A 14,423-nucleotide genomic window follows, 5' to 3' on the forward strand; every position below is an offset into this window, starting at 1 on the left:
CAAACAAACCTCAAAAATATGTTGCATAAGCTTGCAGTAAAAAGCAAGTTTGCATAGAGAACAAAGGACCTTTTCCTGGAATGGCACTGAGGGACTGTTGTTTTATTAGATTCAGAGTTTATAATTAATGGTGACATATCCTGCTGTAATAAGTGGACAGGCTGCCCCATAATTTATCTCCACAGCTTATGTTTCATAAGAGTTATTGTTTACAATCCGGGCAATTGGATTTAGAGAACACAAAGGTGCTGATGTTGGTTTGCAAATTAAACATTTTGATCCCTTTGTCTGGCCATTGCAGTGGTACCATCATGAACACAGTCAACCCAACTGGGGAGTCCTGATGACTAATTCCATGATATAGAGGAAGTGACCATGTTGGAAGATGTCAAGATGGTGGTACGCTAAATACGGTCATCCTACCATCAGTTGGCCATCAACTTGCATCTTGATTTTGGATTATAAACTAGGACAGCATAGTATTTGAGAAGTTTCAGACGCTCCACTGAAAATGAATGCTAGGTAGAGTTTGGTTCTAGGGCTACTTCAGATGACCTGTTCATTCAGCACTCATCCTGATTTGCTTGTACAAAACTTATGTAGAAGTTGCATTCTGCCTGGTCTTTATGGAGCATTTGTTCTGATTTGTTTACAGGGCAGTTAAATGACAATGGGCATCAGCACCCAGTTGGCTAGTGTGAGAATAGGATGTTGGACTCAATGGGCCTTTGGCATGATCCAGTGGGGCTCTATTTACTTACTTACTTACTTACTTACTTACTTACTTACTTACTTACTATTTGATTTGTATACTGCCCTTCATCTCAGGGTGGTTCACTAGATAAAATCACAAAATACATTCTTATCCTCTTATGTTCACATGGATTTAGATGCTGGCTACATTTATTTTGGGCCCTGTAGATGTAATATTTAGCTCTCCTGGGCCTGAAACAAGACCCTAAAAACTATTCATTCTCTGCCTCTCTCTCTCTCTCTCTCTCTCTCTCTCTCTCTCTCTCTCTCTCTCAACTATTCTTTTCTTCCCAATAAGTTCCTCAGTCTGTAATCCTTAGGAAGACTATCTCTCAAAAAATCGGGGGGGGGGGGGGTGTCCAATTACAGTGGTACCTCAGGTTAAGTACTTAATTCGTTCCGGAGGTCCGTTCTTAACCTGAAACTGTTCTTAACCTGAAGCACCACTTTAGCTAATGGGGCCTCCTGCAGCTGCCGTGCTGCCGCTGCACGATTTCTGTTCTCATCCTGAAGCAAAGTTCTTAACCCGAGGTAATATTTCTGGGTTAGCAGAGTCTGTAACCTGAAGCGTATGTAACCTGAAGCGTATGTAACCCGAGGTACCACTGTAATGAAATTCAGTTGAGGAATGGGGGAATATAGTATACCTATTGTGAGTGCACTGAAGAGCTGAGCGGCTTTAGTTAAATTACTGATCGGTTCAAAGATGAAAATGAGGAAAAATCTATATTTTTATAGCTTCCAGCTTGCTTTCTGCTGCTATCCAAACTAGACTGGTTACAGCAAACAATATTCTCCAGTGCATTTTTGTTCGAGGATATTACCCAAACTATTTTCCAAATAGCTGATTTAAGGGGCATTTTTACAATGTGATTCTGCCTTTTCCTCGTCAACTGGAATGGTATTTGCCTCGTAAATTGCATTTGGTCAAGGAAAGACATGTAGGAGGGAGAAGTGTTGCTGTTAGGAAAGGACATTGGGGCAGAAGCCAAGGCAGTTGCATTCAGTGGGCAGGGTAGAAGTTGCTGCTGGGAACCTGCCGGGTTCAGTGATGGGAACACTGAATTGGCTCCAACACTGTGTGAACACTACACTGCTCACACACATCCCTCAGTTACTGTCAGTGATCTCTGCACTGGGAAAGCAGGTAAGCAATACTGTTCCAGAAAGCTGAGCCAATGGACTCAAAGGAGGAGGAGGAGGAGAAGAAGAATTTGGGTGGCTTCCAACAAAATTTAAAGGCACCCACAAAAACATCAAACATCAGGCCCTCCAAGTGTCCCTATTTTCCATGGATGTCCCTGATTTAAAGAAGCCGTCCCAGTTTCTGATTTGATCCCAGAATGCTGCATTTTTCCTTAGGATGTCCTTATTTTCATATGAGAAATGTTGGGGGGGTATGGAGTTATCTGACCCCCAAGCTGTTTGAAGTCAAACCTGTATAGAGAATATTTTTTAACGTTTAATGTTTTATTATGTTTTTATATATGTTGGAAGCTGTCCAGAGTGCTGGGGCAACCCAGTAAGATGTGTGAGGTATAAATAGTAAAGTTATCATTATGGAATGAGACGTCCGTATTTCCATGTGAGAAATGTTGGAGGCTATGCAACATTAACAGCTTACTGAAACAGGACTGCCTTCAGATGTCTGCGAAAAGTCGTATGATTTTTTTACCTCTTTGACATCTGATGGGAGGGCAATTCACAGGGTGGGCACAACTACTGAAAATAAGCAGGAGGACCCCAAAAACATAACAAGGATAACTCAACACATTTTAAATAATGCACATTACCACCTGAAGAAGGTTGGAGGGTAAGACCATAAAAGCCAGAGTCTACCTGTGCCATTGGGAGGAAGACGGGGAAAGCTGTCTTATACTGAGCCAAACCATTGGTCCATCGATTGGCAATGTTGTTGTTTAGCCATTTAGTCATGTCCGAGCTCTTCGTGACCCCATGGACCAGAGCACGCTAGGCACTCCTGTCTTCCACTGCCTCCTGCAGTTTGGTCAAACTCATGTTCGTAGCTTCGAGAACACTGTCCAACCATCTCGTCCTCTGTCATCCCCTTCTCCTTGTGTCCTCCATCTTTCCCAACATCAGTGTCTTTTCCAGGGAATCTTCTCTTCTCATGAGGTGGCCAAAGTATTGGAGCCTCAGCTTCAGGATCTGTCCTTCCAGTGAGCACTCAGGGCTGATTTCCTTCAGAATGGATAGGTTGGATCATCTTGCAGTCCATGGGACTCTCAAGAGTCTCCTCCAGCACCATAATTCGAAAGCATCAATTCTTCGGCGATCAGCCTTCTTTATGGTCCAGCTTTCACTTCCATACATCACTACTGGGAAAACCATGGCTTTAACTATATGGACCTTTGTTGACAAGGTGATGTCTCTGCTTTTAAGATGCTGTCTAGGTTGGCAATAGCTCTCCAGAGTTACAGACAGTGGTGTCTCCCCAACTTACCTGAAGATGCTAAGGATTGCACCTGGAGATTCATGCAAAGCAGATGCTCTGCTCTAGAGAAGAATCTGTTCCTTCTTGTCTGTGAAACAGCTCACTGGCAGTTACCCAGCTTCTATTACCAGGCTATGTGTGAGAGCAGCCCTGGCTGCTGTGTGCGCAGCCTGTTGGATCGGGGCCATCTCCTTCACAGCTCGGATCAGCCAGAAATACCATCCTGACTCTTGCAGAGATGTTCAGAGTAACACTTCCCCCACCTCCTCCAAATCAATTGTCAGCACGTAATGCATGGCGTATTGATTAACAGCCTGCATTAAATAGGAGACAGTTATTGCCGCAGCAAACCGCTTTGTGAAGATGACAAGAGTTTCAGATAACTATTTGCAAGCGTAAAATATTTCCAGCGTTCTCTGAGCTAACAGTGTCACGTGTTGTGAACATAAAGAAGGATGTGGCTGGCCATTAACAACTTTCCCCTCTTGGTGTCACAATATGCAGAACCTTTGGGTGAGTTTATTTATTTATTTGCTTTCTGCTCCGTGATCAATGAAAACTTTATAGGGCAGCCTCTTTTTCAGCCATCTCTGGCAGTATACGCAACGCCAGCATAGTCAATGCGGGAGAATTGCTTGGCTCAGCTCCAGACAGGATACTGCTAATCAATTACAGCATACCCTCCAACATTTCTCCGATAAAAATAGGGACGTTGCATTCCATAATGATATTTCTCTCCCCCCCCCCCCATTTATATCCCACGCATCTTACTGGGTTGTCCCAGCACTCTGGACAGCTTCCAACATATATTAAAACATAATAAAACATTAAACTTTTTTTAAAAAAAACACACCACTTCTCTATACAGGATTGCCTGTGAGTCGGAGAACTCCATACCCTCCAACATTTCTTGAATGAAAATAGGGACACCCTCGAAGCTACCAGCATGAGTTTGACCAAACTGCGGGAGGCAGTGGAAGACAGGAGTGCCTGGCGTGCTCTGGTCCATGGGGTCACGAAGAGTTGGACACGACTAAATGACTAAACAACAACAAAGCAAAAAAGTGGGACATTTCGGGATCACGTAAGAAACTGGGATGGCTTCTCTAAATCAGGGATGTCCCTGGAAAATAGTGACACTTGGAGGGTCTGTTACAGGAGGAAAATTTCTACAAGTGCCACAGAATCAGCCCTTTAGTGTGGCAGCACTTATTATCTGCATCTCCCTGCCTATTGCTATTAGGCAGACACTCTCCTTGTACTGTTTCTGATGCCTGCTGAGAACTTTTTTGTTTCAACAACCCTGCCTGTAATTGCACCGTGTATACCTCCTCTTTAAAACGACTGATTTTATCTTTCTTTTCATAATTTTATTGTGTCTTCTTGTTTTTTAAGAGTCTGTTGATTTTATCAACGCTTTCCTACGAATATATTTTATTTTATGTAAACAGCTTAGAGGTTTGTTTGCTTGGTGTTTTTTTTTTTAATTAAGCAGTATATAAATCTTGTTAAATATAACAAGATTTTTTAAAAAAAACCCGCAGTCACAATGATCTGTTCATCTAGTTGTAGGCAGACTAGATTTCCTATAGTCTGGAGCTTCTGTGCTTTAAAAAAGATGCGAAAAAGCGGGAATCCTCTCCGACTCAGCTTTTCCCAGGACACTGCTACAGTGGTTGGAAAAGCTTGCCTCAGCCTTGCACTTTTTCCAAACGAAGGAGGAAGCCAAGGCCTGCCACCATTCCCTTTGATTCTGTTTACACTATTAATTTGAGCCTAACCAGTTCCTTTCCCAAACGTCTCTGAAAACAGTCGCAGTGAATGGAGAGAGGATTACACTGAACAGAATTGCGACCAGGAACACTCTGTGTAGTTACCGTTGCTGGGAAACCTTTTTGGAGATGTCTTACTGCTTCAACAACAGATTTCTTTTTTTTTCTTTTTTCCACCCAGGAATGAGGGAAGAAAACCTTGGAGAGTGAGAAGGACATGCCTCTTTAAAAACAGGGCGGATAGTTACAGTGACAGATATTGGCAGTACAGGACAGATTCTCTGTAGAGGTTCCAAATGCATCAAAGTGAAATAAAAAAAACAAACTTGGAAGGTTGTCTAATTTTATTTATTGAGTCCCAACGTGATATCAAAATATATGCATTTTAGGAAGCTGCTTATTAGACCTTACTAAGCTTTTCTTTTTCAAAAGCACAGGCTGGTTAAAATGATTACGAATGTCATCACTGGCTATTTTGTTTTGAAATGTAGTTTGGCTTCCAAGGGAATGATTGCAATAAAACAGTCAGTCATTTAGCTGAACTTTCTTTGTTAAATGTTTTCCTTTTCACATTTTCTCATCTGGGCCATCTTCCCAGAGAACCGTCCCAGCGGTTTCATTATTAAACCTGAGTGGTGCGATCCCATTCATCGCTTCGCTGCCGTGTGTGCCCACACGGCCTCTCCTTGGGATGCTGGGAAATTTGGGGTGCTGGTCTACACCAGCATCTCTAGCTATGGCCAGGGAAGACTCCTTGCCTGAAATATGGGAAAACAAAAAAATTTTTTTCCTTCCAGTAGCACCTTAAAGACCAACTAAGTTAGTTCTTGGTATGGTATGGTATGGTCATACCAAGAACTAACTTAGTTGGTCTTTAAGGTGCTACTGGAAGGAAAAAAATTTTTTTGTTTTGACTATGGCAGACCAACACGGCTACCTATCTGTAACTGAAATATGGGAGTAATACTGAGCTGGGTGCACCAATAACCTGACTTTCTATAAGGAACCTTCCAACAATCCCATGCTATTCGAGTGTATTACTGGACTGCCACCCGACGAGAGAAATTTTAGCTTACTGGATTGATTCAACTGGCACAATTTTGCATAAGATAAAAAATATTGAGATAGGATCTCTGCCTTTTGCACAGCTGCTGTACACCAGCTCAGTATTTTCAAAGAGCGAACCACCATGACCCCAAGATTCCTCTCCTTGTCGGTCACTGAGGCTTTTTTTTTTTTTTAGCCAGAAACTAAAGTGTCAGAAACAGCTTGTCAGCTAGATGCTACCCTTTTTTTAAAAAAAAAAATATTTTTTTATTAAATTTTCCCTTTTAACAATCCAATCAAATCACATTAAGTACTCCAAATTATACAAATACATATCATATAGTCCAAGTATTCTGCCAAATTATAAATTTTTGTTGGGGCTTCCCATGCTTCAAGTTGAGTGGGGCTCTAATCATCTTATGTTTCTACTGCCTTGAGTTTCCAATAGTTCCTTCTTTAAATCTTCCTGTTGTTATCCTTCCAGCTAGATGCTACCCTAGCTTCCTGGCTAGTAGGTCACTGTTGCTTACTGGGATGGAGAGGAACAAGGTGAGATGGAGTTTGGAACAGTCTAAATGCGACTTCCGGGTTAGCGCCATCGGCGAACTGGCGGAGTTCCTCCGGTCGGAGGAACTGGCTCCGTGGAAACTGGGTCTACCCGCCACGGCGAAGGTGGGGACCCGCTAGAAATCCCAGGTGGAAGAAGCCTGGGAACGTGGGGTTCGGCAAAGCACCAGGAGCGCCTCCCCTACTCGCGGGGGACCCCTTTTTGGGGTGATCGGCACGGTGCTGCGAACTGACTGCTATTTTCACGGAGGGAAGCCGCATTGCCATTGCCGGAGAGCGCTGACTTTTTCCTGTTGACAATTGGACTCTAAACAAGTACCCGTGAGTAGAAACGGAAAATTGGATCAAGAAATATCTTAATGTGGCACCGACGCGGGAAGGTTCAAAACAGGAAGTCCGCCTTCCGCTTTCTGTAAATAGATTGAAGCAAAAATCTTGTAAGCTAATAGCCTGGAAACTCGCTTTACAAAGGTCGAAATTTCCTTCATTTATAACCATTAAAACCCCCTTGGAAGCAGGAGAAAAGGGGGGAAACTAAATTGTTCAAGCCTGCTGGAGAGGGAGTAAAGGAGAATAAGTCTCCACCGTCTCAAACCTGGGAACGGGGTGTCAGAGACAGAAATTATCGGAGACGTCCATTGACTGTGAATGGAATATTTTGACAGATAGTAAGAAAAAAGAGAAACAAATTGACTCTAATGTTGCTTGTTGCATTTTAAAGAAACAAAATATTCGAAAATTGAAAGTAACTTTCTTTTGTTGGACATGATTTAAAAAAGATGGACACAAATAGAAATTGTATCCTCTAGAGGGAGCTTGTCAAATTGTTGCTGCAGTTCACTTGGAGATTTCACAGCTGCGACATTAACATCGTGGGACCAGACTGTGACCTTGAATAAAAATGTGTTTGGAAGAAGTCCTGGTGCTTGCTTTTTGCAAGACAAGTGCTTTGTTGGAGCAGTTGCATGAGAAGGTGGATTTGATGAGCGATAAGTTGGATTTGATGACTGTTGTAATCAGTGAATGTGGACAAGTAGGGAATATTGACATAGAAATCATACAGGGACCAATTCAGGAAACTGGTTCGACTGGGCAAATGCAAGGGCAGACAATAATGAAGGAAGCTACGGTGCTACCTCAAGCAACACAAATGGAGAGACCCGAGGCCCTGCAGGAGCATGAGCCGCTGTTTTGGAAGAATGAACTTGAATTAGGCCAGAGGGAGTTGGGAGCTGAGGAGGCTCTCAACTTTGGAGAGATTTTGAAATATGCTGTTAAAGATCTTTTGGATTACATTGATGACTGTGGGGAGTGGGACTGTGGGGAATGGGCTGGTCTGATGCGGGGAGATGGACATGAGTATGGGTGGAAATTCCCCGGAGACCTACTCCCTAAGGAGAAAGGAAAGAAACTAAGAAAGAGACCAACAAAAGACAAGGAAAAGTGCAAAAATAAACAAGAAGAAAAAGATCTGCAGAAGGGGCATGGAAGAGACTTAAGAGCCTCGGATATCAGACTACCAGGTTGATGGACTAGATGGAATGGATAGCAAGGACTGACATAACCCGAGACCAGAAAGAAGGGACGTTGGATGAAAATTGGAAGAGTCTATAAAGAAAATTTTTTATTTTGGGAATTAGTGTAAAATTAATGAATATTAGGGAGAATGTTGGAATGAAATTGTCTGGCTTTAGCAGAAATGATATAAGGATAAATAAGTATTAAGTTTTTTAAGTTTTAAGGTATTTTATGGTATTTTATGGTAAGACAAGGTCAAGGTATTTTATGGTAAGATAAGGTTAAATAAAGTAAGGTAAACTGAATAACAGAATATGGTGAAAGATGGATAGGATATATAGAGTTAATTAATTGGTTATAAGCTAAAATATAGAAAGGATTTGCTGAAACAATGATTGAATCAGGATACAAGAAGAGGGAGGTGTGAGGAAGTCGGGGAAATAGGCAGATGAAAGATAGGATATGGAATGACTGATTTGTTTTTAACGATTTTCATTTTTCTGTATTTTGTATCTTTTTGTCTTCTTTTTCTTCATTTTTTTTCTTTTTTCTTTTTTTCTTTTTCATATTTTTGTATTTCCTCTGAAATTTTAATAAATATTATTATTATATATATATATATAAAAGGAACAGTCTAAATGCACTGCACCAGGAACTCTCACCACCTCACCCCTCTCCATTCCAGTGAGCAACAGTGATCTGCTAGCCAGGAAGCTGGAATGACAGCTCTGTCTTGCCTGATAAGCTGCTCCTGCCCAATGCTCTGGTTTGTGCATCACGCATGAACATGAAGGCTCCCAGAGATCACCGCTGCCTTACTACTCCCCTGTCCCTTTTGCTGCTATGCCAAGGCTAAGACCCTCTGCAGATGAACCATGAGCTGCAACCGAGAACAAACCTTGGTTACAGCTTGTGGTTAGGCTGGAGAGAACACGAACCCAGGTTCAGGCAACATGCTAGGCCAAACTTTGGCTTAGATTGTCATGGCAGTGAAAAGGACCAGGGAGAGGCAAATTGACTGTGAGCTCTTCTCTAGGAACCAGAATCTTTGGGCTAAGCCAAGGTTGCCTTAGGGCGACTTGCAAACTGGGCTGTTGTGCATCACCTGCTGGCACTAAACTGTATTTGCTGCTTTAATCTTCATTCTACCCACTTTGGAGAGGTACTCTTGGATCTTCTAAGCTTTGGGTGGGGGGAAATCTGGAGATATGGAAGATCATTGCTTTCCTGACAAACCTGGTAGGTTTTTTCCAACCTTGGCTGGTTGGCAATCCAATCCAACCTTCAACTAGCATTTCTTAATCCGTGCTGCTTTGATGGAAAGGTGAATCAGATCTGGAACAGGACAGGCTGTGATTTAAGGAAGGCCCAGCATAGGACTGCTTTCAGGACTAGCATCCACTGGTGGCAGTCTAGCTGGCATTGTCCCTGCTGCTGGTGTGCCTAAGTCCAGCCCATAATATGTAAACCTGCATAAATGCCCCGTTGCTCTGATTAAGCCCATGGAGCAGAGAGACGCTTTACGTGGTGAACTCAACAGCAGAAATTCTCTACCAGTTCCAGGACAGCTTTTCCAAAAACCAACCTTCAAAGGGCAGGGTTTGACATGCTACATAAACAGCTCTGTTTCAGATGCCTTGTGTGTCACTGAGCAAAAATAAATATACTTTCCAAATATACCTATCTATATAATTGAGGGAGAGATGATTCAGCATATAAGTATCTATGTACACTAGGGCAGCTGGAGATTTGGCCAGCTATGTTGGATCACTATGATTAAATGTGAAATTCACCCCTCCCTGTGTTCCTTGGGGCTGCCAGTTCACTACCCTCCTGCCTCTCTGTCCCATCTGAACACATCCCCTCCTCTTCAATCCTGAGTGTGTGGTTTTTTCCTCCCTCTAACACAACCACCTCTTTCTCCTACTATAACTGATAACTGGCCCTTTCCTCCTAATCATTAGAATGCTTAAGAAGCTCATTCTTCTATTATTATATATTGGCAAGTATGAATGAAAAGCACACATATTTATAGAAAACACACATATTTATAGATGAAGGACTCTCATGTCCTGCTCTGATGCTGCATAAGGTTGCAGACTCACATTACCCAGTTAGCATTTATTTATATTTATTTTGGTATTTGTGTCAGAGGCATACTCAGTGTGGCATGTGGAATAGTTATATGTATGTATGTTTATGTGTGTGTATTCAAGCTAAAATATAATTCTGAAAACAATGGGTGATGCCCAATGTCAATCAAACTCAGAGCAGAAACATGAAATCCACGGCATTATGGAATTTAAGCCCACTGATTCCAATGGGTCTACTCTGAATATGATTTAGGATGCTTTCAGATGATCTGTTTATTGAGCATTTTTCTTGATTTGTTTGTGCAACGCTTGGAGAGTGTGTGGGTGAGTTAGACAACATGACTTATTTATTCAGCGTTTGTTCTGTTTTGCTTCCTTAGAGGTTAGACGATGTTGTTGAACAAATATTATTCCACATTTTCAAGTCCATTTTGCTGGCTCTTTCTTTACTGCATAAAGCCAGATTTTTTGAGGAGGGGAGTCGTTGCACAAGAACTCCAAATTAACTTTCATTGTGCATCCTTACCTTGCTGGTATAGGATTAAATCCCACCTGAAAATTGAGAGTCTCTTTTGGAAATCCGTATCAGAAACACTGCAATGAAACATATAAGTGATGGTAAGTCAGAAACACAGTCAACATCTAGGGGCTCTAGTTTTAAAATGTCCTCCAAAATAAGTCTTAAAAGCAAGTAAAGAAGTGAGGGAGACACACCTGCCTTAGGAAGCTGCTCCATAATTTTGGTGCTGCAACCCAAAAGTTGTGATTCCCCAGCTGTAGCATGGCTGGTAGAGAACTGCAACCATGGTACTCATTCCTAGCCACTGGGATATTGTGAGATAGTCTAGGTCACTCCAAGCAGCCTGCGCTGTGGCACCTCCCCATGCCACTATTGAAACTCAGAGAACTGGGTCAGCAGTGGTGTGGGGAGGAGCCAGAGCCAGAGCTCCTCCCACAAGGTCCAAGCATCGCATTTGCCTCTATCGACCCTTCTGCAACTTGTACATCACCAGGGTAAACTGAGCACCTACACTATTAGAAAAGAGTGCCACCCGCTGGTCAACTGCCTCCATTTCCTGTGGCATTTGTGGCTCCCCCATCATTACATGGCCCTGTTTGAACTTTGCTATCCATGTTCTCTGCTCTCCGCTTTGATTGGTCGAGGGCATTCCATTTATTCTAAAACAGGTGTGAGAAACCTATGACCTTCTATACGTCATTGGACTTCAATTCCCATTCTCCCTGGCCATTCGTGTTCTAAAGCATCCCACATTTTAGATTTCCAGGTAAACCATTCACTTAAATCACAGTAGCTGAAGAAGCCTGCTTTGGCCTTAAATTGTTACTAATAGTTTTCTTTAAAAAAAAAGAAAAAAAGTGGCACTTGGAGGATCAATCAGGGAGCTCAGCAGGACACTGTTGGACAGAAACTAATGCCACTGTAATGGAAGAAGCAAAGATCACCAGTGTCGAAGCAATGATTCTTCAACATCAACTTCGTTGGCCTGGTCATGTTGTTTGGATGCCGGATTATCGTCTTCCAAAGCAACTACTCTATTCCGATCTTAAAAATGGAAAGCGTAAGGCCAGTGGTCAACAAAAGAGGTTTAAAGACTCTCTCCAGGCAAATCTTTTTTAAAAAAGTAGGATAAACAACAACAATTGGGAAACCCTGGCCTGTGACCGCTCCATTTGGAGAACAGCCTTTACTAAAGGTGTCATGGGTTTTGAAGACACTCAAACTCAGGACGAAAGGGAGAAACGTGCTAAGAGCACGTGGACATTTATTTACTTTATTGTTGGTTTTCAGCACTTCTGGCCTATGGACCTAAAATGGTGCACCAGGTCTCAAAGCTTGCCAAGCTATTTTTTAGTGATCCAAGACCACCTTCCTTACAGGTGTGGGAAAGTTCAGGCTGTGGCTGCTGCAGAGGACTTTCAAGAATGGTCCTAGTTCTTCCTTTGCAAGCAAAATTTGGCACTTTTTGAATCAGGCAGCTTTTTCTGTCTCCTTGCACTGTAATGGGGAGACGGGAAGCACCAAATTCAAAAAGCATCAAAATTTAGCCCACAAAGGAAGATGCTGGAGCACGCTCTCAAGCTTATTTTGGAGCCATGGATTGACAATACAATCATGTCATACGATCTGTGAAAGTGGCTCACAGAGGGCTGTGAAACTGGATCTGGCCCTAAGGATGGGCAAATCTGTCAGTTTCTTTCAGTTTCTCAACCCCCGCCCCCCACCCCAATATGAAGGTTAAAAGGTAAAGGGACCCCTGACCATTAGGTCCAGTCGTGACTGACTCTGGAGTTGCAGCGCTCATCTCGCTTTATTGGCCGAGGGAGCCAGCATACAGCTTCCGGGTCATGTGGCCAGCATGACTAAGCCGTTTCTGGCGAACCAGAGCAGCGCGCGGAAACACCATTTACCTTCCCACTGGAGCGGTACCTATTTATCTACTTGCACTTTGACGTGCTTTCAAACTGCTAGGTGGGCAGGAGCAGGGACCGAGCAACATGAGCTCACCCCGTCGCGGGGATTCAAACCGCCGACCTTCTCATCGGCAAGTCCTAGGCTCTGTGGTTTAACCCACAGCGCCACCTGCGTCCCTAATATGAAGGTTAGTTCTCTACATTTCTCCACCATTTTGCATTTTTTTAACGAGTTCTTCATGAATGTGCATCAGATTTTAGTGTGAATCTCTCCCAATATATATATGCTTGTATGCTATTCTGTCTAATATACACATTTTTTGCAAAACAATTTCCCCTAACGTAGCACATTTTATATTGCTATTTTCACAAATACATGCCTTTATGTGCACACTAATGCCTTAGTACTGTTGTATCTTGGTTCTCGAACAGAATGCGTTCTGGGAGTTTGTTAGACTTCTGGAACTGTTTGAAAACCAAGCCGTGGCTTCCGATTGGCTGCAGCAGCATCCTGCAGCCAATCGGAAGCTGCGCAAGACTTTTGGCTTCTGAAAATCATTCGAAAATCAGAACACTCACTTCCAATTTTCGATCATTCAGGAAACGTACGAGTTCCAAGGTGTTCGGCAACCAAGGTATAAGCATTTTGTACACATTACTTGGCTGAATGATAGTTGCATTTTGAATTAGCTCAGTTCACCTTTAAATGCAAACTGAATTGCATATCTCCTTTTTTCCTATCAGGTCCACTAGCCTGATTAAGCTTTCCACCCCTGCCTTTAAATACTGTGTTTCATCATTATGTTAAACAGAATATATTATGTAGGAAACCACCCTGAAACCAGTGCGGGTGATGAAGGGCAGTCTAGAAATCTGGTTAATGGATTAATAAACGAATCTGAGCATACTGCTATGTTTATAATATGAACTGGAGTGCTTATCACTCAGTTTAATTTGGCTTCATTAGCTCATAGTCCTAAAGGTGTGTGTGTGTTTAAACACACACACACACACACACAGACTTCATTTTGCCAAATGCTAAAGACAAAGTAGATTGGGGAGAGGTGTGGCTGTTTGGCTCTGCCTCCAAGCTTTGGTAAGTTTGCAAATGTTATCTGCCTTATATTAATTAGCTGCTGTTAATTATGTAAATTAACCTTCTGAGAAGTTTAATTTGTGCAAGAATTAATGAAGGGCAAGGCCTTCCCTCCCTTAACCTGGTTCAGAATAGGTATGAGTAAAACAGCTTATTTTTTAAATAGAAATAAATTGAGAAGACAATAGGCTGTGTCATACCACTATGAGCCCCAACTCCCATCTCAGGCTCTTCCTTCCCCAATTTTCCTACTTTCCTCAATCTGCTTAGCAACAGCAGGGGGAAAAAACTTGTAGAACCATGTATCAACAGCAGAACATCATCATCATTCCACCCTTCATCTGAGGATCAAAGGGCAGTTTACAATATAAAAATCCCAAAATACATAACATAGTAACAAACAAAACAATAACCACCAACCACCCCCTGCACAGTTTTAAAGGCCATAGATGGTTTAATTAGCCAAAGGCCTGGGGAAAGAGGAATGTTTTTGTCTGGCGCCTAAAGGTATGTAATAAATGCTCTGGAGAGAGCATTTAAAAAACTGGGAGCCATTGCAGAACAGGCCTGTTCTAATGTTGCCATGCTACGGACCTCTCTTGGAGCAGGCACATGAAGAAGGGCCTCAGATAATGATCGTAGAGTCATTTAAGGCTTTATAGGTCAAAACCAGCACTTTGAATTGCACA

This window comes from Podarcis filfolensis (genome assembly GCF_964270895.1).
Source record: "Podarcis filfolensis genome assembly, chromosome: 7".
NCBI classification, from domain to species: Eukaryota; Metazoa; Chordata; class Lepidosauria; order Squamata; family Lacertidae; genus Podarcis; species Podarcis filfolensis.